The sequence below is a fragment of the Myxine glutinosa genome, chromosome 1 (genome assembly GCF_964187855.1).
Source record: "Myxine glutinosa chromosome 1, kmMyxGlut1.1, whole genome shotgun sequence".
NCBI lineage: Eukaryota > Metazoa > Chordata > Myxini > Myxiniformes > Myxinidae > Myxine > Myxine glutinosa.
In genome coordinates, this window is record NC_136261.1 from 375,067,672 (window position 1) to 375,093,473 (window position 25,802).

The 25,802-nt window shown below is 43.8% G+C and overlaps 1 protein-coding gene and 1 long non-coding RNA gene across 3 annotated transcripts in view; one reads left to right on the plus strand and one right to left on the minus strand.

Annotated features, from left to right (window-relative positions):
* Positions 1–25,802, minus strand: part of LOC137415573 (semaphorin-3F) — a 199,538-nt gene that overhangs the window by 132,943 nt on the left and 40,793 nt on the right. The window lies entirely within an intron of this gene.
* Positions 1–25,802, plus strand: part of LOC137415589 (uncharacterized) — a 55,213-nt gene that overhangs the window by 25,960 nt on the left and 3,451 nt on the right. The gene's annotated exons all lie outside the window — the stretch shown is intronic.

Genomic DNA, 25,802 nt, shown 5'->3' on the forward strand with positions numbered 1-25,802 from the left:
ATATAGGATTGTCAAACTTCAAAGCAAGATATACATTGTATAGAATGTGTGGAAGTATCTGATCGTGGCGAATGCGGAAAAGTTAAAAACAACATCAGCTTGCGTTAATCTATTCACAACAACAAGAAAAGAAAAAAAGTATATGCGTCGACAATGCTGGAGAGACATGTATCTGTTCTGTATCAAAACATTCACAAGCCGTTTGGATTGGACTTGCAGAAAGTGCCGTTGGAGTCGGGGGAGTGCATCTGCATCTACGGGCACTCGTCACATTGTCACAGACTTATGTGTTGATGACAATGTGAAGGTATCATCTGCCTCGCTGCACAGCTCTCTGGATCACCAAGTTTGGCGCAAGAGGCCCGAAAAAAGAAAGCAGCTAAGCCGGTGTGCCCGAGTTTATGATCTTCACATTGCACGATTTTCAAAAGCACAATATTTGGAGTAGAAACGCAATACGGTTTCGTGCGGCCTGGGCGCTTGGCCGATCTCCAGGCAGGTTTTCCCACCGAGTCCAACAGCAGCTGTCATCACCGAAGTTTTTTTTTTTTTTTTTGTTCTTTTGTCGACAATCTCTCCTTTTGTCAATCGATTGACTGTCGAAGAATGTCAGCGAGATTTATTTGATGTGTTTGCTTCACTTTTAAGGATTTCCTCGTTGTTTTGGAAACTTTTTTTTTTTTTTAGCAGGTGTCTCGATTCATTCGAATATCGATACTGCACAGCCATTGTTTTGAGCCGCCAAATGAAATGCCGGATTCCGACCAAAAATAAAGAAGAATTCCGTGGCAAGGTGCCATCAAATTCACCGGAACATCTGTCGGGCTCTCGAAACGTTTTCCACCCTCAAGGGTGCCAAACGTATTCATTATATGACCCCAAAATGTCGTGTTCCTCAGAGATTGATTGACTGCAGTACAAATCAGGATTTTTACCCTTGCCAGAGGAGAGGGCATTGCAGTTGAGTCCGTTTGTTGGTCTGTCTGTTTGTCAGTACAGATTAAATATGATTTTCTCTGCAACCGTTGGTCCGACTGACAGGAAATTTTCGCCATAGGTGTAACTCCACATGTAGAATTTTAGTGATAATTATGACATCATAGGTCATGTGGTACAAGCGCAATCTTGGAAAAAACTAAAAACATTGCACCTCTATATCTCCGAAAGCGCTGCACAGAACAAATTGGGACATGGCTCATTGTAAAGAACTCTCCATGGGGAATAACATTCACTACATGACCAAAAGTATGCGGGCATCCGAACATCTCATTCCAAAATCATGGGTATGAATATGGTGTAATACTATATAATACTATAACAGCCTCCACTCTTCTGGGAAGGCTTTCCACTAGTTGTTGGAACATTGCTGAGGGGATTTGCTTCCATTCAGCCACAAGAACATTAGTGAGGTTGGGCACTGATGTTGGGCGATTAGGCCTGGCTCGCAGACGGCGTTCCAATTCATCCCAAAGGTTTTCGGTGGGGTTGAGGTCAGGGCTCTGTGCAGGCCACTCAAGTTCTTCCACACTGATATCGAAAACCATTTCTGCATGGACCTCGCTTTGTGCATGGGGGCCATTGTCATGCTGAAACAGGAAAGGGCCTTCCCCAAAATGTTGCCACAAAGTTGGAAGCACACAATCGTCTAGAATGTCATGCCTGTCATGGTATGCTGTAGCGTTAAGATTTCCCTTTACTGGAACGAAGGGGCCTAGCGCAAACCATGAAAAACAGCCCCAGACCATTATTCCTCCACCACCAAACTTTACAGTTGGCACTATGCATTTGGGCAGGTAGCATTCTCCTGGCATCTGCCAAACCCAGTTTCGTCTGTCGGACTGCCAGATGATGAAGCGTGATTCATCACTCCAGAGAACGTGTTTCTACTGCTCCAGAGTCCAATGGCGGCGAGGTTTACACCACTCCAGCCGACGCTTGGCATTGTGCATGGTGATCTTAGGCTTGTGTGCAGCTGCTCGGCCATGGAAACCCATTTCATGAAGCTCCCGATGAACAGTTGTTGTGTTGACATTGCTTCCAGAATCAGTTTGGAACTCAGTAGAGAGTTTTGCAACCGAGGACAAATGAACCTGGCCTACCACTACGCGGCTGAGCTATTGTTGCTCCTAGACGTTTCCACTTCACAATAACAACACTTACAGTTGACTGGGGCAGCTCTAGCAGGGCAGAAATTTGACGAACTGACTTGTTGGAAAGGTGGCATCCTTTGATGGTGCCACGTTGAAAGTCACTGAGCTCTTAGGTACGGCCCCATTCTACTGCCAATGTTTGTCTATGGAGATTTCATGGCTGTGTGCTTGATTATATATACCTGTCAGCAATGGATGTGGCTGAAACAGCTGAATCCACAAATTAGAAAGGGTGTCCGCATACTTTTGGTCATGTAGTGTATGTTAATGATGATGTCATAGGTGCCTCCATTATGATGTCATAATTCAACAAGTACAAAACTTCATCCAATCAAGATGAAATTTCTTGAGTGTCATCTAGGGATAAATTGGTGGAGAAAAAAAAGAATGATGACGTCATCGGTCACGTGGTTCGGCTGTCAGATTTGTTTAACACAAACGCCTTAAAACCACGAAAAACACGTCCTGGAGAGGGTCTGCAATCTCTGATTGCTCTTTCTTGTTAGAATATGGAATCCATCACATTTTTACACACAGGTAAAATAAACAACTCCTGTGCTTCGACTCAAATGTGTCGAATTTCCAATCACAAGAGAAGAATCCATCAACATCCGATGATTCCGTATCCAGAATATAACATTATTATTATAACTGAAGATGCTTGTAAGCATAAACTCGGAGTTTTTGATTGAACATTCCTGGAATCAAATAAGGAAAACCCACCGAAATGCATTCTTTTTGTGAACCACAAAGCAAAGATCAATAGAGTAATAATGCAAAGCATGGATGCCCAAGGGGCATCGATTATTTGGGAATCAATGTGTTGTTCTTTTGGGGGGCATCGTCCAAATCTGCCTTTGCATTTTAAAAAGCGTCAGTGATTGGTTCTGAGTACCAAAGCTGCTGTTGCCTTTCCAAATGATATTTCCCACATTCCCGACGTGCCCGTACGGGTACACTGCCCGGCCCACATTCTTCAGAAAATGGAGCGACGACCCCCTGTGATGGGGTGGCCTTCTGGTCACACCCTCGCCTTGGCAATCCCACCTGTGAGACAGCAGCTGGGGTTAACACTCCACCTCGTCACAGGTCTGTGGTGATCACATGGACACAAGGTCACCGCAGTGCTTCAGATGATACGTCGAAATGCCATCATCTTATAGAATCCACAGTGCAATACAGAAGCTCAGTCCTGCAGGGATTAGGTCTTGTAATTCTTCTTCTCCCTAGCCCGAGAGCCTTTCGATCACTGCCAAGGCCCAATCAATCAAGTATTGGATGCTTTCTCTTACCTTGCAATTACCTTTTTAACCCGCATGCTCTATTCTCTCAGACAGCACTCAATTCAACTCTTGTCTGCGACATCAGAGCACAGTGTCGAAAAATGTCTTATGAACAGGACTCTAATTCCTTGGGAGTGTTTCACCACTCTCGTAGCTTCTCACCTAACATCCAGCATCAGAATCCACCAACACACCCCCAAGTTCACTTCACACCTCATGCCTCTCCCCTGGTCCGCACATCATGGCAAACGGCACCATTACACTCACCAGGTTATTAATCAGTCCGAAACTATACTTGGTGACATTTGGGTAAGACTACATTTAGATTCTGTCATCGGTTCATAGCTAACGTCTGTTTTTTACTGCGAATGGACAAGGCAACACGGTATGTATATCATGAGACTTGGAGCTGAGATCATGTGATGCGTGCTCATATGGGAATGCCAAAACAGTCAAACGTTTCCTTTCACCTCCAACACAAACTCCATAACTCAGGAAAGCACCTTTACAGATATATTAGCTTTTCTCAAAGGTTGATGTAGTTATATAAAAGAGAAGTTGTGGACCAAAGGGCAGAAAACCCCTTCAACTATATATGAAACTCGAGCGGCACTCGGTAGAGCACACGTCTCCGCCAGGCTGAACAGTATACATTTTGGATCCCACTGATAGGCCAGATCTAGATTCGGACATGAACCAAAATCGAATCAGCTTGTTCTTGTCACCTACACAACTCATCCATCACATTTTGTCATAATCCATCCACAACGTTTTGAAATACTGTATATCAATATATCATTTTTGTTTCCATCTCTCAATGGTGAAAAATCAGTTTTTTTAAAAATTAAATAAAACCCTTATATCCGGAACCGGATCCAAATCTGGATCTTCACCAAATCGAACCTAATTATCCTCGTCACACTCCCAACCCCTCCACTAAGTTAAATACGAATCTCTCCGTATGTGCGTATATATCGTTTTTGGCCCTGTCGCACAATGGTGAAGAATCACTTCAAGTATCTGGATTGGGATTTTCACAAAAATCGGATCAATTCGCCCACTGAAAATGAAGCATGCCAGGATGAGACCAAAACAGTTCCATGATGCGGAGTGAGAGAACAAGCTGATGAGAAAGAAAACAGCAAGCTTTCCATGGTATGCAGCAGATCTAACATAGGTTGCCAGAATTCCAGTCAATATGCGATTAATAATGATCTGGCAGCAAGATCTGGGTGCCTTCAGTGGGTATGGACCGGTTTCAAAAGAAACTTTCCTAAAAATAATGTTATTTTGCAATGCGAGTGGAGAGCAAATCCAAGCATATCATCGGCATCACATGCCAGGAGGTTGAGGTCGAATGTCGCAAACATGCTTTCATGTCGCAAACATGTCGGGGCCACATCTCGGTCTACTACTGCGTCCCAACTGGTCTCGTCCCACGAGTGAAATGGAGCCTCCACCCATCCTTCCAGAATGCACACATTCCTCCTATAATCCTCTCCTTGTTAACCTTCCCGAGTCAAATCTTTCTGCGCACCTGCAGTCGGTCCTTCGTGCCTTTTTTTTCCCTCTTCTATCTGTGGAATTGCCTCCCTTGGTCCAATATTGCTTTGCTTTTCTCTACTCTCAAAAGTTTGAAGGTGGTGGCACACCATCACCTTATGTTTTAAATACATCCTGATACTTTTATATCTGCACTAACCAAACCTATTTAGTTTATCTTCATCCTCCACTCTCCCTCAAAATATAAACTCCTCTTATTACCTCCGCCGCTGAAGGTGCACTGAGGTTTTGTTTTCACCACTACCTGGTTGTCTATCTGTGAGCAAGATATCACAAAACATTGTGGACGGATAATGGCAAAACTTGGTGGACGAGTTGGTTAGGTGAGGACAACAAGCTGATTTGATTTTTGTTCAGGTCTGAATCCAGATCCGACCTATCAATGGGATACAAAACATGAACTGCTCAACCTGGCGGAGGTATGCGCTCCACTGAGTTACGTTCTAGTGACCACCACCGAAGGTCTGTCTGTCTGTGAACAAGATATCTCAAAAAGTTGTCGACGGATATGGACGAAATTTGGCAGAGATGTAGCGTATGTGACAAGGACGAAATGATTAGATTTTGGAGAAGATCCGAATTCGGATCCGGTTAGTAGAAATTTTAAGATGATTCTTCACCATTGGAAGATAGGGCCAAAAACGATGCTTAGCTGGATATCTCAAAAAGTTATGGATGGATTTGGACGGAACTTGGTGGAGACATTGCGTATGTGACAATGAATAGTTAATTCAATTTTGGTGAAGATTCGAATCTGGATCCAGATCAGATAATTTTGAAAGTGATTCTTCATCATTGAATGATAGGGCTAAAACCGACATATGGCAGGATATCTCAAAAAGTTAAGGACAGATTTGGACAAAACTTGGTGGTCAGGTTAGGTGTGTGACAAGGACGAATCAATTAGATTTTGGGGGACGATCTGAATATGGATTCGTATATGAGAATTATTTAATATTTTACATGATAATTCATCATCATTGAGAGATCGGGCGAAAAGTGATATATAACATGATATTTAAAAAAGTTATGGAGAGTTATGACTAAACGAGGTGGATGGGTTGGTTCGGTGACAAGAACAAGCCGATTATATTTTGGTTCAGGTCCGAATCCAGATCCGGCCTATCAGTGGGATACAAAATGTAAACTGTTCAGCCTGGCGGAGGTATGCGCTCTACCAAGTGTCGTTCTAGTTTACAGTCTGTGTTTGACCACCTGTTCCCTACCTACCTCGCTATCTGCACATCATCCCCAGCAACATTTGTCATCGCTGTTACATATATCAAAAAGTCTTGGGATAGTTAGATAAGTGTGACCTCAAACACACAATCCCATTTTTAAACCACGTAAACTTCCACCTAATTTTTAGTGATAATCAGTAGACATGTCGATTATCAACCTGACATACCCACACCTTCCCTTCACTCCTCTAAAAATACACTTGATGTTGATAATGCAGTGATAATCACATTAACTCTGATTAAAACTTCCATTATAAGCCATCTGTTTTACTTTTATAGGCATTAAAAAGGGAGGAGTGTGTAAAGTCTCGACTGAACCACCTTTAGAGGCCATTTTCCCCCGCAGAGTAGGGGTTGGCCTTTTTCTGGCACCGTGGTCCCCTTTTTGAAGCAATGTTTTATGGCCGAATGCCCTTCCTGCCGCCAACCCTGTTAGTACACCTCTTGCGACACACAGGGAATTACCAGTGAACTGGTACTCAATTTGCTGACCTCAGAAGAATGACAGGCTGAGTCAACCCCCCTGGCATTAATTCAGCGATCCACCGGGATTCAAACCCAGGATCCTAGGATCCCAAGCCGGCACCCTAACCGCTAAGCAAACACCAGGCTGTGAAAGTCTTGATTTAGAAACAGAAATTGTAAAAAAAAAAAAGGAAGACGATGGAGGAATAGACGAGAGAGAGGAGCTTATAGTGGAGTGTGGAAGGAGTAAGGAGAGAAAGGAAAGAAGTTCGGGAGTGCGTACGTATATATGAGTGGAGGTTATGGAAAGGGCATGTCTGAAAGCATTTGGGGTTGGGAGAGGGGAGGAGTGCCGCTAAAAAGAAATTCCACAATATTTGTCCATATTATAAACATCCAGCTCCAAATGGCATGAAAATGGAAATACACTTTAAAACTTCTGTACTCCAAAAGGAGGATGAAGCATGAATTTCCTGTTTTCACTCCTCCAGTATATATGGTGGAAGCTGACCTTTCAAAGAGTGTACTTCCTGTTTGAAAGGCCAACTGTTCTTGTCAGGTAGGCTGCTCACGAGTGTTTATATGCGCTTTAAAATGACGTGAGCAGCCAGCGCAGCACCAAGTATGGCTGCTCGTAAGGCCTAGGTCACAAAGAGTGGCCAAGTGAGACTTAGTGGGCTTTATATGGGTTCTCTCCCAAGTAACTTCAATACAGGAAGAGGCCATTCATCCCTTGAAAGACTGCGCACTGATTGCTAACCTATGGTTGTTTGTCCCTGTTCAGTTCTTTATGTAATTTTTTTTGTCACGCAAGTGGATCACGTGACAAGTGTCACGTGACAAGTGGATCACGTGACAAGTGGATCACGTGACAAGTGTCATGTAAGTGTAAAGTGTCACGTAAGTTTAAAGTGTCACATGACATGCCATAGTAAAGCTGTGGTCTAATACGTCTGTGCATCATCGCTTATGATAGGTGTAATGCAGCTTGTAGTACACTTACATGTACCGGAATACGTACTTGTGCAAAAGATGGCCGATGCACGCATGACGTCAGTCATCGAATCGAGCACATTTCACCGCTCGCCACATGGAATGCTAGCCAAGCCGTCCAGCTAGGCCTTATCATCCCACCAGTGGTCCAGCTTCGCTCAGCCCATCGGATCAATATAAATACATCTTCAGACAACTCATGTGTAAAATCTAAAGTCACGTGTGTGTAAGCACCCTCCTCGACCATACTCGTTCCTGAGGCCCCAAGAGGCTCAATAAAACCGGAATTTCTCAATGGAAGATCAGATCCGATAATCCTCATAATTGTCATTTCTATAAAACAACTGGATCTATTTAGTTTGCATTAAACGGGTTAATTGGTTAAGGAGATTACTAAAATGGGCATATATAAGTTACACAACACAGTTACACAACAACTCGAGTGGGCCCAAATGGAACAATCAGTTCGTTTCCGCACGTATTCAAGAAATAATACAACAAAAAAGAGGAAACTGCGACTGCTGCTATTGCTACAAATAGCAAGGAAATAAAAGAAGATAAGTTCGGATGAAGAGCGATAAGGCCCAGCTGTTTTATGTCCTATCCAGTAATGGGCCTGGAAATTTTCTTCCGCATCCTGGCGCTATTACGCCATGGAGTCTGGTTAAGGTTAGGGTTAGGGTTAGGGTTAGGGTTAGGGTTCGGGTTAGGGTAGGGTAGGGTAGGGTTGTTAGGGTTAGGGTTAGGGTAGGGTAGGCTTGTTAGGGTTAGGGTTAGGGTTAGGGTTAGAGTTAGGGTTAGGGTTAGGGTAGGGTTATGGTATTATCGTTGCGTGTTATTGAGAAGGAGATCCAGCTTCGTTCGTTGTCACTTTCGCCGTGACTTGTTTGGTTAAGTGGTTACATCTCAACTACCGAGGAAAGTTGTGGTTCCCTGACAAACACAGAATCCATCACAAAATAAATAAAACAACTGCCTGTGACGGCTGCCACACTAAGCTTCTGCCAAGAGTGTCCCATGATTTATGGCGGACTTAAAAAGACAAGAGGCCAAATCGCCTGTCAAAGAGTCATTAGTAAAGAATTTCAGGCTCAACAGGGCATACACCAACTACAAATGCTTTGTTCAAACAAAATAAACTCCATCAACTCAATATAGTCGGGCATTGGGAGTAGCACGATTGTGACCGGCCTCAGAGGGTGGTCACAACCACCTGCCTAAGTAAATCCAGAGAGTCCAATTAAAAGGCACTTGCAATTAACCTGTGCTAATGGCTCTCCCCATTTAGGCCTGCTTGCAATATGTTGCATCTCGCTCAAAACCGCTTAAAGATGACGGCACAACACGAGAGGCTTAATGTGGTCACGTGGTCCAGCATCGGGGTAAACAAGCGCCGTTGACGTCCAATCATCTGCGTCCAATCATCTGCATGCAATCTGTGGAGTGGAATTCCAACAATTGTTGTGAATGTTCAGATTTTTCTGACGTTATGCACAAGGGACTGTGCTTACCATATGGTCCGGTAACGGTGGACTCCACATTGGAGTGAACATTTTATTTCTTGGACCTTATGAGCATCGAACAATCTATCAAAATAGATTGTGTGCATAGATACTTACCATGCGCAGCCAACTTGATGCTAGCCAACTCTTCTGTTTTTGAAGGGTTTTTTTTTGATCCAATATGGCTGCCAGACCACGTGAGCGATGACATCAGGAGTTTAGATCCTCTAATATAATTTTTGCAAAGATCACTCTCAATAAATTTCAAACTGATCAGACTAAGCGTTGTCCCTGTCGAATTATAACGTCATAATTAAGGCACCAATGACGTCATCATTAACAACACCTATTTTCCATGCGGAGTTCTTTACAATGAGCCACGTTTCAATTTTTTCCATGGAGCGGTTTCAGAGAAAGAGGTGCAGCATTTTTCGTTTTTTCCAAGATGGCGCCTGTACAACGTGACCTATGATGTCATAATTATCATTAAAATATACTACAGGTGGAGGCACTCCTATAGTGAAAATTTAGTGTCCATCAGACCAACCGTTGCAGAGAAAAAAATTTCATACTGATCGGATGAAGCATTACACTTGTCGAATTATGATGTCATAACAAAGGCACCGATAATATATATCATCATTAACATATCTTATTCCCGATGGCGAGTACTTGACAATGAGCCATATTTAAATAATTTTTTTTCCATAGAGCGGTTTCAGAGATATAGAGGTGCGATTTTTTCCAAGATGGCACCCGTACCACGTGACCTATGACGTCATAGTTATCACTAAAATTCTACAGGCCGAGGCGCTCCTATGGTGAAATTTTCGTGTCAATCGGACCAACGGTTGCCGAGAAAATGAATTTTAAAAATACAGATACGCATGTACGTACATACAAGCCCGCAAGCACCCGAATGCCTCACCCTGCTTTTCGCTTCGGGAGCGCAAGGTAAAAACTATACCGAGTGAAATCTAAGGGCAAAGTAAACATCACCCACAAAACGAGGTGCTGAGTGTTGCCATGGTGCAGTGTTATGGCCTAATCTCAGCACGACAGAGGGATTTGATCTGTCGAGTCCCGCGGCTTATCTTTCGACGAAATTTCGCAACACAACAAAATACTTTGATGGCCGATGCAGTCAGTGCTCTTGTCAAAACAAAGTCTTTGAGGAAAAGTTTGATAAGACAGTTACATGTTTAAGTCCTTCGTTAATGGTAGGAATATTTGATTATATACTTCACATTTTATTTTTGCACCTGTTTTACCAAGACTAGTGACAGATATATTAATTTTAACAGGTGAATTTGCTTATACATAAGAGCTTGAATAATAGTTCAATGTAAAATAGATCGGATAATGTTGCTTGACAACCTCATCAAATGATATAACTGCTTGGGCCCTTATGGAGTTGATATAAGCCGGGGAGACTGTTTTATCCACCCGCAAAGCCTTCATCCACAGCTTGATGGAGTACTGCTCTCCACTCTGGGCTGGTGCTCCTGCCTCACACCTTGCTCAGGCTGACGCTGTGGAACCAGGCCTTCAGGATTATTGGAAACTCCCGCAATAAATCTGGGTCTATGGGTCTATCACTTCGTCATCACAGACAGGTCAGTGGTCCCTCTGTCTTCTACTGCCTCGTTTCTGGTCTTGCACACTTAGCTCTCTCCGTTCTTCGCCCCCCCCCCCCCACCCCCACCCCCCTAGGTTTTTGCAGGGCTCCGCAGTCAACCCCCTTGTGGTGAAACTCCCTAAATCTAGGATCACTGCTCATCTCCACTCATTAATTCCTCTCTTTTTCCACCTGTGGAAGCAATTCCATGCTCTCTTCAATCTCATTCTTCCCTCCAGGTCTTCAAGACAGCTGTTCACTGCCATCTCAGATCGTCCCCAATACAAAACCATATTTTGTACTCCCGTTAACTCCTGCCACTCCTTAAGCCCACATCCTTCCAAATTTCCAGTTTTTCCTTCATGAGAGTTTCATTCTGTATCAATCTTGTCCACCCCATGCATCCTGAGCGACCCCTCATTCTTACCCCATCCCTTGTTTGTCCGTCTTCATCTATTTTGTCCTTCCGCCCTGCTCCTGGTATTTTCCTCTGCTTTTTCTGCTGTTCCTTTTGTTCTTCCATGAGCCTTGACTTTGTATCCAAAAAAGAGACAATCGAGCATGGCTATTCCAGATGCGCCAATTACAAAAACAAGCCCCAGCAGGAAAACTTTAAATGTGACAAATATTGCGAAACACATACATCTGAGCATGCTTCCAGCAATCAGCAACTTTTGGACATATTAAGTCGGGATCTTGATAAGTTTGGCTGCACTTTACCGGAACACGAGTCCCACAGGACCTCGGCAGAGCAATTTCACAATTGTTTTGCGTACATTTCCCAGCCGTATGCCAATTCGCTCAAACTGCAACTGAAATGCTACATCAATTTCACATATGCTCGAAGTTCAGACACGAGGGGATGGGCCTTCGGCACCGCAAGACAGCAGAGGCTTCAAAATGATTTCTGTGTTTTTGTGACGATGGGCAGAGGAAAAACTCGCGCAGACGCGAGTCCATGCAACCAAAATCACGTCCAGCTGCAGCCGTCACCACCTCCGATCTCGTATTCCACGGCTCCACTTAACTGACAATAGGAGATCATAATTGTAATAACCTTTCATTCCCAATTTCCACAGCATAATTTTCTGCCCTCAATCCAGGAATTACAAAAGCGGCTTAATCGCCCCCTAAGCCTGAGGGACAACCGCCAGCATGTGTTACTTCTTAAGTTGTGCCAGAAGAGCCGAGGAACGCTTCGGAAAGCTGAGAAGGGAGGCAGTAGGATGGCTTTTGATGGAAACATCGAACTCTTAAGCAAGCGACGAAACAAAGAAAGACAATGTGAGCGTCTAAGTGGATGGGATTGTACATGTGCAGCCCTTTTGATAAGGCCTCTCAAACCCAAGCGACAGAGCCCTCCATGTGTCAAACAGTTATCCTTTACAATTCCAGAGTGTGTCCTCCATTTTCATCCAATTCCACTGCCCCGATAACAGGAACTACAGGTTTAACGAACTGTCCCACCATCACTGACAGGGTTTCGGCCGGGTTGCCTGTGGTCTTTGGCATTGTCCTGCAAATCTAATCATGCTAAAACATGCTGTCATTCAATCCTCAAACCACAACATTCCAGCTGCTATTGCAGACTTCAATTTGTTCAGTCGGTCACAGTCGTTCCTCCTAGTCGATATAGCATTAGCAGAAGAGCACTGGAACAGTGAAATGCATTACACGGAGTTCCCAAAATTACTTCTCAAGCAATATCTGCCCTTTCAACTAATTGTGGCAAAGTGGAAGTGAAATAGAAAGATGAGAATGAAACAGATAAATTACATCAGAAGCAGGATAACGTTCCTCAATTATCATGATCGCCAATTTTTTCCACAAAACAATGGACAATGCAAATCCAGGTAAAGGCCTAGGCAGGTGAAGGCCAAGATTGGTCGATCGTTATAAGTGGCACGACGGGTGATTGGAGACTATTTTGCGGAGAGATCCTACGGGAAAGGCTTTTGTAAGGTCATGGCAAAGAAAGGTGATGGAGAGGAGGGTGGGGGGCTCGGCTCCCCCGGGCTTGTAAGGCAACTCCAGAACCAGCTGCAGCAACATGCGTGTAGGCCGCAGTCTGCGAGGGCCTCAGACTCGCTGGTATATTGCACGCCGTGCCGTTGGACTCGGCGGAAGCGGCACGTGCATTAATGCACATTTATTACGATAATTGTTGCTAAACCCGTGGAAACAAAGCGAGCTTTTCATTCCGCTCACAGTCCTCGTGCAACTTCGCCTACTTTCACAAGGCCCGATCAAACAATTTGGCAAATGACTTTCTTCATTTCCCACCTGCCGCTTGTACAAACAAGACGTCCCTGATGGACGCACAACGACAAAATAACTACCTCGATGTTGCCACAATTACATCCAGCAGGTTTCGTCACCAGGACGCAGCAGACAAATTGCACGCATCCTGCTGTACCTGCGACCGCCATTGCTTTGGAAAGCTGCCCACACCATGTATATTCAATGCTCAGCGTTTCTGCCGCAACACAATGCACTCATGTAAGGCATGCGCACATGCATGCCAGCTCAAAAAAATTTGCATGCTCCACCAACTTCGAAACAAAGTCGACTTGAGTGAAAAAATAAACAATCAGACAATGCTCTCTGTGCTCGTCGGTCCCAAATTGATCTCAAATCTGACCAGCGTGGCCATCAGCTAATGCAAAGCTGTGCTTTCCTCGTGGATTAATGTTTCGGCTCAAAAAGGTGGCTGACCTTCCGAGCAGGTGTTTTCAAAAACAAGATCCAATGCATACATTGTATGTTTCACAAACAGTAGGCCATTGTGTGCTCGCATCCTGTGAGTTTCCATCAGCATTAGTGGTATGAGAGACCACTCATGTAATGTATCCAGAAATCCCTCACCAGGAGCTTTCCACAATTCCTAATTGGATCAAATCAAAAACAGTATTCGCTCGTGGGAGATCTGCACTCACTGGAAGTTTTTATTCGGGAGAATCTTATGTTTTATCGGTAGTAAAGCGTATTCTTTCAGAATTTTTGTTAAGATGGCAGGATGGCCTAGAGGTCCGCATACTCGCCTCATCAATGTGCGTGCCTCAGATGGATAAATCTTCCGGCATTATTTGGTGGACCTCAAAGATCCCACGGTTTCCTTTGTGAAAGAGTAGATGAGCTATTGCCAGCACCTACCTTAACTACTTCTGTGAAGGCAATGGCAAAGCACCCAATGTAGCCCTTGCCAATAAACGGCTTTGGCATCACCAACACTGTGGTAACAGGTTATGGTACATCAGGATCTGAATTAAACCACAAAGTTCAATTCTGTTTATCAAAAAACTGGAAAACAAAAAAACACCATCCAAAAAACAAAAAACACCATCCATCACAACTTGCCCAAGCTTACGGAGAATGTATGACCAAACATGAAATCATTCATACACACTTTAGCTATATTTGGGCAAGGCCATAAATGAGTATCGGAGAGGCCTGGAACCCTCACTCTGAAAAGCCTTGAACGAGCGCCCGCACTGTCGCTTACAATTTTGACGACGAGGCTAACATCCCTGGGTGCTGGCCATTATTGATGTGTGCCATCCGTCTATAGCCAGTCACCCTGTCATTCCTCCGCTTCGCTGCTCCGTTGCTTTTATCATCGGCGGGGCGGAACGCACACGCCCGTGGGAGCGGGTGTTTATTGAAACTTTGAGGGAGTGGTTGCGGGCTCTGCTGAGACATAAAGCAGTCATCTTCAAATGTGTTGAAAAAGAAACCTTTCAAGTCTTCGACAACATTGTGGAAACGAAAATTTATTGTATGCACAAATGGCATTGGGTCTCATGTTTATGGTGCTCTTGTCGAAACACAGCTGATGTTTTGGAAAATGTTGGCCAGCTGCAGATAATGTGGATAATTAGTTGGGGTGGAGAGAGAGGGGGGAGGGAGTTGAGGTGAGAGAGAGATGAAAAAAAAGAAGTTTTTGAAACAATCCCAACGCTTATTTTCCTTCACAATGACTCCATGGTATTAAGAGCCATGGCATGTAGTCACAGAATAGCAGCAATTTCTTCCCCGGAATGTAGCATGAGCCGGCCGGCCAATCAGGTTTTGTGACGTAACAGTGCAATCCACCTGTTCAGCATTGATTCCTTTTGGCCTCCTCTTACCGGACTTCAGGATTCCCCCCTCAATCATGTACAATACGTCTGAGTCGTCCCCTAAGTCGACAGCATTCTGCCCCATTTCAGCAGAATCCGGCCTGACAATTTTCAAATTGCCGCATTTAATAAGAGCACGTGTATACATAAAGCAGATATTTCCTTGAGGTTATTCAGGTGCTCAGAAATTGCCTTCATCTCTTCTTTCCTTCACCATCGGTCGTTTTGAAACGTTTCGAGTGGAGCTCATGCTTCGTCATGATCCGGGAATCGAGTACGTTTCTCACCCCACCGACCCCAACCCCTATCTCCCTCCAATTCCCTATCTCCTAATCCTCTCACTCCCAACTCCCATACGGCGGGTGTTTGCACGAGTCAACTTTTGAAGGAAAAAAATCACACACCAAAGCAAAGCCAAAAATAAATAAATAAACTATGGGTGTAGAACATTTGGAGGTTTTCCAACATGTTATTGATTCTTCGATCAAATTCGGAGTGTTCACCACTGGATGAAAATATTTTTCTCATTTGTAGAAATGCTCTACTTTAGAGAGTAGCCAGTGCCTAGCTCTCGGACAACACCTGGCCTTGCATTGAGGAAGGAGCAACAGCTGGTCAGAGTCATGTCCGCGTCACCCCACTGCGTGCCAAATCCGTTTCCATCAAGAAATCCACAAAAGACCCTTGCACGCGCTGCTGAGCCACTGAAGAACCCCTTTTCAATTTGGACTTTGCTCTCATTTTTGTTTTGCTACTCTCCTTGGCGAAAGGCCCTCAAAAGCTCTGGATTATGTCAGGCAGGTTTCTGGAAGCTGAGAACTGCAAGGGATTTCTCCCCTCTCAACCCTCTCGTGACCCTTCCCCTCTTCCCAACTCCGTACACATGCGGCTCCAGCCACGACTTTCAATGCCAATGGAATGCACTTTGTCACAATTTCAATTCTTTCCGCCAAATGCTGAGAGTATGTAGGCACGCTGCCGTGATTAAACCTGTGCAATACTCTTTCAACAGAAACAAATTTGCATTCTTGAACAAAAAAAAACATAGCACACCTGACATGGTATCTTTTAAATGATCCACTCTGGTTACTGCACTAACCTCTAGGCTGCGCTCCTGCCTCCTGATGCTGTGGAAATCAAGGCCTTCAAGTTTATTCCTGGGGAAATTCCAGGGGCATAGAAAAGGCCTCTTTATATGGTCTGTGCCATGTTGGGTGACTATAGAAAAGAAGGAACATTCCATGGCTTGTAGAAAATGCCAAACAATAGAAAAGAAGAGGCATTCAAAAAAATCTCGTGTGCATGCTGGACTACCCTTGCGTTCTTAGGAGGAACCAAGCAATGCTCTAGAAAAGTTCATATAAAGGGATGCCAATTTGATTTATACAGTTCAAAAAACTTTACTTCCTGACAGCTTTTAACCTATATATGTAGGGCGCCCCTTTATATGAACTTTTCTGGAGCATTACTTGGTTCCTCCTAAGACAACAAGGGTAGTACAGCATGCACACAAGATTTTTTGAATGCCCCTTCTTTTCTATTGTTTGGCATGTTTATTGAAATCTCCAGTGATTAATCTGAGTCTATGGGCCTATCACTTTCTAATCACAGACAGGTCGGTGGTCTCTTTGTCTTCCTCCACCTCCATTATGGTCTTGTACCCTCTGCTCCTTCCGTAGTTTGCCCCCTTCCCCTCCCTCCCCAGGTTTCTGCCGGGCAAACATGCTCCACCATTAACCCCTGTCTGGTGAAACTCCCAAAATCCAGGATCACTTCTCCACGACACTGATTTGTTCCTCTTTTTCCCCACCTGTGGAACTAACTTCCACATTCTCTTCAATCTCATTCTTCCCTTCAGGTCTTCAAGACAGCTATCCACCACCATCTCAGATCAGGCACCCCCCACCCCCATGAGAAACGATGTTATTTTCTATCCTCATTAATCCCTCTCCCCACCCCCATTAATTTTCAGTTTTCCCTCTTGGGAGTTTGCTTCTGTATCCATCTTGTCTACCCCATGTGTCCTCCACTTCCCCTAAATTCCTCCCCACACCCACATTATTTGTCTAAGTCTCATCACATTTTGTCCTTCAACCCTGTTGTTGGTGCTCCTCCCTCCCCCTGTACTGTTGCGTTTAGATCTGTTCTATGTTGTAGCTATTCCACAACCCTTGACTTAGTATACAAAACAATCTCTATTTGTGATGTCGGCCTTGGGCTCAACTTTGGACTTTGGCAACAAATCACTCATAGGGAATCTTCTCCAAGTACAGTATTACAATTATTGTATTCCATCGGCACGAATGTATTACTATGAAAGTTATATCCGTTATTCAATCCTCTGTATACAGTGATGTTTTTGAAGACCAACATCTTACCTTGAAGTAAGTCGATGATTGGGGCTGGCCAGAACCTAGCTATTACCAAGAAGTTTACCAGAAATGAGATAAAATAAATGAGAAAACTTTCACTCAACATTGCTGTGATTACCAGATACATTAAAGTCATATGGACACATATCACAATAATACTGTAGAAACAGCTGTCTGAGAGTTGATAGTCAGGGTGCAAATCAAACCAGACTAGACAGCTCAAAGGTCAGTGCTCAACCTCTAGGCCAGAGTTCAACCCATAGGCTAGTGTTCAACCCCAAGACAAGAGCTCAACACCTGGGCCAGTTCCTAACCCCAAGGCCAGAACTAAACCCCTAAGCCAGTGTTCAATGCCTAGGCCAGTGCTCAACCCCTAGGCCAGTTCTCAACCCCTAGGCCAATGCTCAACCCCTAGGCCAGAACTCAACCCCTAGGCCAGAACTCAACCCCTAGGCCAGTTCTCAACCGCTAGGCCAGTGCTCAACCCCAGGGCCAGAACTCAACCCCTAAGCCAGTGTTCAATGCCTAGGCCAGTGTTCAATGCCTAGGCCAGTGCTCAACCCCTAGGCCAGTGCTCAACCCCAAGGCGAGAGCTCAATCCCAAGGCCATTGCTCAACCCATAGGCCAGTGTTCAACCTCTAGGCCAGTGCTCAACCCCTAGGCCAGTGCTCAACCCTTAGGCTACTATTCAACCCCAAGGCCAAAGCTCAATCCCTAGGCCAGTGCTGAAGCCCTAGGCCAGTATTCAACCCCTACACCAGTGCTCACCCCATAGGGCAGTGCTCAACCCCTATGCCAGTGCTCAGTCCCTTGGCCAGTGCTCAATCCCTTGGCCAGTATTCAACCCCTAGGCCATTGCTCAACCCTCAGGCCAGTATTCAACCCCTAAGCCAGTGCTCACCCCATGGGCCAGTATTCAACCCCTAAGCCAGTGCTCAACCCATAGGCCAGTATTCAACCCCTAAGCCAGTGCTCACCCCATAGGCCAGTATTCAACCCCTAAGCCAGTGCTCAACCCCTTGGCCAATGCTCAACCCCTTGGCCAGTGCTCAACCCCTTGGCCAGTGCTCAACCCCTTGGCCATTGCTCAACCCCTTGGCCAGTGCTCAACCCCTTGGCCAGTGCTCAACCCCTTGGCCAGTGCTCAACCTCTGAGCTATCCTGCATCTGAGGACTTATCAGCAGCGGTTCTATGTGGCATCATCCCACATAAAATGTTCTGTGTAGTATTCTACAAAGAGTATTGTTAAAACATTCTGAATAAATATGGTAACTATCAACCGCAAATGTCATAGACCCGGAAAGAAAGTGTGGGGGCAATGGCAGCATGTGATTTTGGAAAAGCTATTGAATAAGTCCACATCTTGATAGAAGACGATTCAAATAACTCCACAGCCCTCTCAAGCCTAGTTGGCGGTGTTGCCACAGGCGTTCCTGCCAAGTGAGCCCTGAAATAAGAGGTAACGCAGGGTGCCTCGACTAGCGAGCGGAGGTTAAGGCCGTTCTTTAGTCCCATTTCCACATTAACCGTGAATCCTGCAGCCTCCATGGCTCATACATCCTCCGCAATAGCTGGAACGTTCTCTGTGGAGTATTTGGTAGGAAAATAAACCAGGAAAATAATTCTTTTTCCCGGTGGAAAAAGAAATATATATATATATATATATATTTATATATATTTAAAATTGATTGACGAAAGTTTTTTGCAGCTGTTGTTTGACATGTTTCTAAATTATGCAAATCTTAGAGTTTTCAATGTGCAGCTCCATTACCGGAACGTCTCCCGAGAGCATAGTGCATTTGCCGATTTTCAGGGTGGACACAAGTCAATGCTTCCATTACCGAGTGATAAACCGCCCATCGCCTTTGACCGTAGGTTTACAAACGATTGGTCAGAGAGAGAGGTGAGTGGCGAGTTTGCAGAGACACGTTACTGCATGAAGAGGGCATCTGATGGCACACCAAAATGGCTTCAGCAGTTCCTCCAAGGCATTCTCGAGTCACAAACCAAGAATTCATTCCAGGACTCCTCATGCCTGCAAGGCCGTTGATTAGACGCCTGGGTCAATGCAAAGCTAAGAGAGCACCCAAGGGGGAAAGTAAAAATTCATGGAATTTGGCTGCATTTTCGGAGCAATCAATATCCAATGTCTCAGCGAAAGTCTCCTGATGCTTTTACGAGCCATTTGCTCGCCCAAAGACTCTTATCGCTGAATTTGTTGCGGCAAATCTCCGAGGAACTGAATTTGTTCTCACCTGCCAGGCATGATGTCTTTTTTCAAACTAACCACAAATAGCATTTGGCCCGAGTCTTCAACGTAATTCATACATTAGTCATAGGCAATTCGGAATCGAGCAATCTGGGAAAATAAACATTACATCTCATCAATTTTCTTCACTATGTTCGCTCCCATACGTGCCTCGTACTCAACACTGAAGTTTTTTGAGAAATGAAATCTTTTGACTAGTCGCGTTTCCAAAGGGTGACTTTAATTACGTTGGGTGATTTCGTTTTGAATCAGGAATATTCCCGTGCGTGAGATGAATTTTCTGGAGATCGATTGGGAAATGCGCAGGTTTTTCAGTGTTTGCAATGAAAGTCTGGAAGTTGTGGCTACCTGAAAGCCGGGATTTCATTTAGCCAGCAACAATAGAGTGGACCATTCCAGAGATAATTTGTAGCAGAAAGATCACCGACTACACAACAGCCCAAGAACACTCAATCGGTGTGGTTGTTACCGTCGCCAGAGGAGAGGGTATTGCATTTGAGTCTGTTTGTCTGTCTGTTTGTCTGTCTATTTGTTTGTCCGCACAGAATAAATATGATTTTCTCTGCAATGGTTGGTCCGATTGACGGGAAATTTTCACCATAGGTACACCTCCACCTGTATAATTTTAATGATAATTATGACGTTATATGTGACGTGGTACGGGCACCATCTTGGAAAAACCGAAAAATTTGCACCTCTATATCTCCGAAAGCGCTGCATAGAAAAAATTGAGACATGGCTCATTGTAAAGAACTCTCCAAGGGGAATAAAATATGTTAATGATGATGTCATAGGTGCCTCCATTATGACATCATAATTCGAGAAGTACAAAACTTCATCAGATCAAGATGAAATTTCTTGAGCATCATCTAGAGATAAATTGGTGGTGAAAAAATAATAACGATGACGTCGTCGGTCATGTGGTTCAGCCGCCATCTTGGAAAAACCGTAAAACTTTGCACCTTTACATCCCCGAAAGCACTGTATATAAAAAATTGAGACATGGCTCATTGTAAAGAACTCTACATGGGGAATAACATGGCAATGATGATGTCATAGGTGCCTCCATTATGACATCATAATTCGACAAGTACAAAACTTCATCTGTTAAAGATGAAATTTGTGGAGCATCGTCTATGGATAAATTGGTGGAGAAAAAAAAAAGATCACATCATCGGTCATGTGGTTCGGCCGCCATATTTGTTTTAACACAAAAGCCTTAAAACCCACTAAAAACACGTCCTGGCGAGGGTCTGCAATCTCTGATTGCTCTTTATTGTATGATTGTATTGTGGTGGTTACCTCCAGAGATTCACAAGCAGCTCCTGAGCACCGCCTGACCAGGATTGCTTTGAGGAAGCACAATTCCACCAGGCGCACCACAAAAAAGGTTGTCAAGTGTAGGAATTTCATGGACTTAAAGAGTGCCCTTAAACATACTTGCAATATATGATATATATAAGAGCAATGTGTGTGTGTACACATAGCAAAAGAGGCACACTAACCGTAGGTGTGACATGACACTGATGTCATGCACATATATATTATGCTGAAACATCATCTCTTAATTATGATGCCATCCGTGTGGCACTCAGGTCTTTGGCACAATCCAACAAGGCTGATCACAGGCAAGGTATGTGTAAGGCCTTAGCATGACCGTGTGCCCATGCAGGCTAAGATGGTCCTGTTTTGGAATGTTGTTGGAAGGCGGTATTGTGAGCTGTAGAAAAGTCAGCCAAGTTAGGGTGTCACGTGATCTGTCCTTTTCATCTAACCAGCAAAGGCCCAAAGAAAGAAATGTAGGGATCCACAAGAGGATAAATAATACGAGGTCGTACGTGGCGACAATAAAGTTCACTGCTTTTCTCCAAACCCCTTCCGATGTTGGTGTGGCCCCAAGGCCATGATGTCACCGCGGGTGCTGGCAATGTTATCATCTGGGGTGGCCCCATGGGATGGCCCTCCCATTGCTGCAGAAATGTGGTGCACTGTTGGTTTTGTGCTATATTTTGTGCCATCTTTTGCCGGAGGGGATGCTCTTTGGATATCTTGCTTTTTTGCTAGGGTCCTATACTGCTACAGAGGACTTCCTCTTTTGTGGGAGACAATTTTCAAGGCCGTGACCTCTGCCGGGAAACTGCTCTGCTCTGTACTGTACTGTCCGGCCTTGCTTTTCATCCGATCAAGATCAAGACTTTCCTGGACATTTGAGCACTTCGACAATCCTTGCCGGGTTCATCGTGAAAGTGCATGTATGAGTGTGTATCTGGGCCCTTGGAGTTATTTTTGGAGTATAATAATTTATGTTTATCATCATTCATGACCTGCCTTAATGTGCTGAATCTGTCCATAATTGCGTCCCATGCTAAGGTCCTTGTACTTTAATAAATTATTATTTAATATTGTGTCACCTACGTAAAACTGTATCCTGAACGCTGCTTGTTTCACGATATTGGCCTTTCCATGGGGTATCCATATGTTAGGTCAAAATCCTGATAATTGAGTTGGGGATAGCTCACTCCCCTCCACTACAGCTTACAATATTATAAACCACAAACACATATGATTACCTTTTTAAACAGTCACTACTGCTGTATAACACTAAGCTGAAAGAAATCTGGAGGAAACCCAATGTCTTTGAGGCATTACAATCTATGCTAATTGCATCCAACACAGACTAATGGACCAGTGTCTAGATCTACTGCACTCTATATGCCCCAAATAAGATAATAACATGACTGTTCCAGCCGCTCTTGTAGGGAGTGGGTGTACCATTTCATCTAAATGGGGCATTATTAATTAATAGGGGGTAAATACTTTTGTAGGCCACTGTATATATATTTTTTAACAAACAGGAATAAATCCCTGCGTGGAGTTAGTGTGAAAAAATTCTGACTCAACCCAGGACTCAAATCCAAGGACGTCATCACTTACGCGGTGACAGCCCACTGAGCTAGTGAGTCTTCAGGATAGCCTCAGAAATTCCTCATATTAACACTGCAAGGTATATAATGGCCGATACCTTATGTGCCAACTAGGCAGACCCCAAATGTGAGTGTGTATATGTATATATGTAAGCATATGTGTAAGACTGTAAGTGCATGAGAGATGAGCTCATCTAAAAATTTTACATATATATATGTAAATATACACACAGAGTGTGCCAGAAATAAGGTCATTTTTGAAATTCGTGTGAAGGAAATAAAAAATTGTATTTCAAAACAAATTCATTCATGATATTGAAGTACATAACATGCATTTTTATAATTTTTTTTACTGATTTAGTTTAATTTTTTGCAGGCAAAACACTTGATTGACCATGTGGAACTGGTCGGGTGAAGAACGCACTTTCGCTATCAAAGCTTTTTACAAGAATAATGATCGTGCAACTGCTGCACAACGTCCATTCAAACTCCATTTCAATGTTCAACATCATGGAAATGTGCCGTCTGTTCGTGCTATCAAGTTATGGGTTCAGAAGTTTGAGAGGACCGGTTCAACTTTGAAAGGGAAACCGCCGTTAATGCACGGAACAGTTACACAGTTCCAAAGTCACAGTGTGGTGTGCACTTTCGTAGTTCGGCATAATAGGGCCTTACTTCTTTGAGAACGTTAATGGAAATGCTGTCACTGTTACTGCAGCTCGATATACCGATATGGTTTCTAACTTCTTCTCCAGAGAATTAAACAGATTTGCAGAAGTGAGCCCAATGACGTGGTTTCAGCAAGATGGTGCAACCTCCCACACCGCCAGAATGTCCATGACTACTGTAAGGGCGCACTTTCCAAAGCATGTCATTTCCAGAAACGGCGATATTCCATGGCCAGCGAGGTCACCCGATTTGACTGCATGTGATTATTTATTGTGGTCATATCTAAAGGACAAAGTGTATGTTAACCGTCCACAAACTCTTCATGAACTTAAGGAAAACATCAGACAAGAAATCAATGATATTGACGTGGCCATGTTGCAGAACGTCATGAATAATTGGCGTCCAGGATTGGAGGAATGTGTCAGACGAAATGGTGTGCATCTCCTCGATGTTCTTTTCAACAAATAAATGGCAAGTTATGGACTTCACTTTCTTGTAAAAAAAATTGCGGCCACATCCAGGGTTATTGGCTACAGTGCCATGGGCCTTACACTTCCTGATAACATTGCATACGGTGGACACAGGAACATCAAGGTCTCTGGAGATGGACTTGTAGCCTTGAGATTGTCCATACTTGGCTACAATCTTTTGTCTGACCTCCTCAGACAATTATTCTCTGGTTTTCTTTCTTTTCTCCATGCTCATTGCGGTATACACAGTGACACAAAACAGCAGAATGACTCCTTTTCTCTCTTCAAACTGGTTGAATGAGTGATTCTTATATTGCAGGCACCTGCAGCTCATCATAGGTGAGTTCAATTCCAAAGCAAAGGAGACTCACCTGCTTGAAATCAAATTATTTCTAACAACTTCTAAAAGGTGCCAATAATATTGTCTTGGCCATTTTAGGGTTTCTGTGTGGAATAAGCTAAGTTTTAGTATTTTTTTCAGTTTTTTTTGTTTTGTTCCACTGCAAACCAATGAAATACACAGTGGATCCCAAAATATTTTTTTATTTCAACAATTTTCTGGAAGAAATGGTGCATTATTTGAAAAAGTGCAAGGGTGCCAATATGTTTGGCCACGACTATATATATATATATATATATATATATATATATATATATATATATATATATATATATATATATATATATATATATATATATATATATATATATATATCATGATATTTCGAAAGGTTGTGGATAGATTATGACAATACTAGGAGGATGAGTTGGGTAGGAGACAAGAACAAGCCGATTAGATTTTGGTTCGGGTCCGAATGCAAATCCACCTTATCAGTGGGATACAATACATAAACTGTTCAGCCTGGCAGAGGTATGCGCTCTACCAAGTGCTGTTCTAGTTAAAATCTGCAGTCACTGATCAGAGCACAGAAACAGAACAAAATAATGGTGAGAAATGCAAGAGGAATCATTCTGCTGGAAAAAAAGATGACACGGCGGGGGTGATTGCATCAGCTTGAAGCTCACGCCATCAGATTACATGAAAAGACATCATGTTATATTTCACCAAATTGGAAACTGCAAGACAACCTTGTAGTGAAAGTCTCATATTGAAAACGCTGCTCGGTCTATTCCATAGGGCTCTTATTTATATAGTAGTAAATATATGAGTTGAGTGCGGAGAGAAATCCACCTGTATTGAAACGACAAACTGGCCGAAGACTTCTCAAGTGAAATTCTCTGAACTTTCCATGAGAGGGCAAGTTTGGGATTTCAGTTGGTTATGATGGATTCCATTGGTACGATTTATTTCAAGAGAGAGGGATGGGGTAGAAAACAGAAGGAGAAGGTGAGTGAGTGAGGTCAGAGAGTGAGGTCACAGAGAAATAGAGAGAGGAAAGACAGAGACGTGGAGAGAGAGAGAGAGGTCAGAAAGAAAGAGAGAGAGAGGGCGTGAGAGGTAGAGAGGTCAGAGAGAAAGAGACAGAGGGCGTGAGAGGTAGAGAGGTCAGAGAGAAAGAGAGAGAGGGTGTGAGAGGTAGAGAGGTCAGAGAGAAAGAGAGAGAGGGTGTGAGAGGTAGAGAGGCCAGAGAGAGAGAAAGAGAGAGGGGGGAATGAGACCGAGAGGTCAGGAGAGAGAGATAAATATAAAGATATGTGGGGGAGTGAAGTGTAGGAGAGAGGAAAGGGTTAGAGAGAGGAGGTTAGAAAGAGAGGAGGTGAGAGGGATAGAGAGAGAGGGCGAGAGAGAGAGAGAGAGAGAGAGAGAGAGAGAGAGAACAGGCATGAGATATGAGATAGAGAGAGAAGGAAAGACAGAGAGGATTGAGAGAGACAGAGAGAGAGGGGGGTGAGAGGGAGAGAGAGAGGGGGAAAGAGAGAGAGGTGAGAGAGAGAAAGATAGAGATATATGGGGGAGTGAGGTGTAGGAGAGAGGAGAGGGTTAGAGAGAGAGAGAGAGAGAAATAGCCATACGTCAGAGAGAGATGTCAGAAAGCGAGCGGGAATGAGAAGGAGAGAGAAAGAGTGAGAGGGAGCAATGATGTAATTGGTAATGCATATAAATAAATAACTTAATGTCTCAACCTGTTCTCGCTTTCATGCTTAACTGACCAATTCCTGATACAAACCCATCACTGTCTTGTAGATTAAAGAATAAGATAT